This window comes from Bremia lactucae, linkage group LG6 (assembly GCF_004359215.1).
Source record: "Bremia lactucae strain SF5 linkage group LG6, whole genome shotgun sequence".
In the NCBI taxonomy this organism is placed as follows: domain Eukaryota; phylum Oomycota; class Peronosporomycetes; order Peronosporales; family Peronosporaceae; genus Bremia; species Bremia lactucae.
This window is the reverse complement of record NC_090615.1, coordinates 2,890,120-2,892,714: the sequence shown is the minus strand read 5'-3', so window position 1 is coordinate 2,892,714 and position 2,595 is coordinate 2,890,120.

The following is a 2,595-nucleotide window of genomic DNA, read 5'->3' as shown; positions in this document are numbered from 1 at the left end:
AAAGACCACTCTGCTGAATCGGTGGGGTATGTCACGGACATGGCTGCAGTCAGTCAAGGAATCTATGAGCGATTCGGCAGATTACGACTGTAACGGGGTGTATCGTTACATGAAATTAAAACTTAAAGGTTGTTAATTAATTTATTATCTAAAAAGTCGAGAATATTTTGAGAATATTACTTTATATAGTAATGTTCAGAAATGTTATCCATAAATAGGTATAGGCCATTATATCTATTTATTCCGCAGACTAATCAGCTGTAGGAGTAATCAAAGAGAGTTACGAATAAGATAGAGATAAGAATTCATTTACATGTTTAGTATTAGGTTTTAGTTAAGTTAGCATTTACAAAGATAGATTAAGAGACACTTAACTATATTTGATGCCATTTTTTATTTTACCCTCTTAAGTCTACTTGCCTTAAGAGAAGTCGTCCTCTGCACGTAGAGTGTACGTCACGTAACGTAAGGCACCACTCACAACTGAAGCAGTGTGAAGTGGACTTGTACTGAAACAGTACAAGTCGTAGTGCCCCGTTACATGCACCACTAGGTCACAGCAATAAAGTGAATGGACAGTTTTTCCCGCGTTGATGCCATTGTTGTTGTGCGCCATTGAGAAAAAAAACGCTATAAACGCTTGGTGACAGAATTACGACCGCTAAATCTTCGTGCAGTCGTCCAACAAGCAGGCTCGACCTCTTCTCTGTTCTGTAAAGGTGACAACTTCAATAGGTTTGCCTCGAGCTGAAGCGCTCAATCGTACATCGGCTATCTAGAACGCTAATAGGAGAATATGCCTCTGACCATGACGAGCAGATATGCAGACGACAGTAACTGATCTTATTACGCACTCTCCCAGATGATACGATAGGTGATCCGATGGTCTGATTCGCAAACGAGAAACATGATCGATACTGTAGCAAACATGCAAGTGAAGGTTTACAATGCTCAACATTTTATTGATTGCTCCTTGCTTTGCAATTTATATCAATCGCTTTTTGAGCTTCACTTTTGGTTGCCAGTAACGTTCTCCTTTTACATGTCGATTACTGAACGAAGACCGGAAAATAGGGTAAAATTATTCACTTGTAAGTTTTTCATATGATGGAAAGTCGCTTGACAAAGGACGGTTGTGACGAAAAGGTGACGGATTGCGAAAAGCACAAGCGGATGCGGCGTGTCTTCGAGAGTCTATCGCATCTTGTCAGTCGGTCACACTGAAGCAATTACAGCGCGAAGCATTCGTGTGTGGCGTGCCGTAGCGTTTTCGTGGCGGCAGTGGCAAAGGCTTGAAAAGTCATTGTATGACACGGATAGGTTAACATATAATATAACGGTTCCATTATGCTTTCCATATTAAAATAAGCTTGTATGTTAACTTATAGTAGCCAACAGTAATCACAAATAAGTCATCTGTTGGAGGTTTTGTCCATGAATTTAACACTTGGAAGCACTTATGCTGTAACGGGCTAAAGTTGCCCTAATGTTACACAGTCTCCGTTAAGTACACTTGGTGTTCTTAAGGGGATGGTCAATTACTAAATAATAGTAATTAGACCCAGACCAACCCTTGCGTATGTGATGCACATGGGTGCATTCACATTAGGAGGGATGACGCCCAGCGTCATCCGTTACGCGAGGTATCTAGAAAGATACGCTCGCAATACATATTAAATGTTATCTATAGAGATAATATTTTGATTGGTAACAATAGGTATTTGTATTTAATTCTATTAAATATAAATCAGTCTGAAAACTACTTCCTACTTGGAAAGTGCGCACGAGGAGACGGATTCCCGCTCCCGTGACGACACTTAACCAGAGTACTTGGTGTGTTGGGTGAGGTCGCTTACGCGCCCACCACAACTACCCCACTGCACGCAAGGGAAACAGTTTAAACCTCTTCCTCGCTGTGCTAGGGTGTGTGTCTAAGCAGAGCGTGGCCGCATTACGACGTGCCCACCTACATATGATAGTAGTGTCCGTCTACATACAAAACTAAAATTCCGAACTCATGATTAAACATACGATACAATTTCAATAGAGCAATGCTGAGCTAGAACTAAAGAACTCTTTAATAAAAGTAAGAATTTATGAAATCATTATAAGCTGCATAGCATTATAGACAGTACGATTTGAGCAAAGAACGTCGAATATTAAAAAGACAATAAATTATTGTAAGCTGCATATCATTATGATCAGTACGCTCGTATAGGTATGTTGTATGGAAAAGCCGGAATAGCTCTTGTGTTTGGCACTTACAAAACAGTATACCAGCGACGAGCCTGGCGTATTAAAAAATTATATATTATTCGTCACGATACAATGCATGAAAGAAGATTTTGCCATAACTTGTAGCGGAGCTACCTTGCTCCTTAAGCCAAAGAAAGACTTATCGACATAAAGAATCACTTAATTCTTTAGAACTAGTAGGTTCAACGACTCAGGGAGTCGTTAAAGCTAGTAGATCTTGGCAAATCCCAGTTCAAGGAATTTAGGGGTTCGTAGAGCCAAGTGGCAACTAGTGCCCGAGAGTGTATACCTTAGAAAGGCATCTGACTCTCACAGATAAAATGCGCAAGCCATATTAGA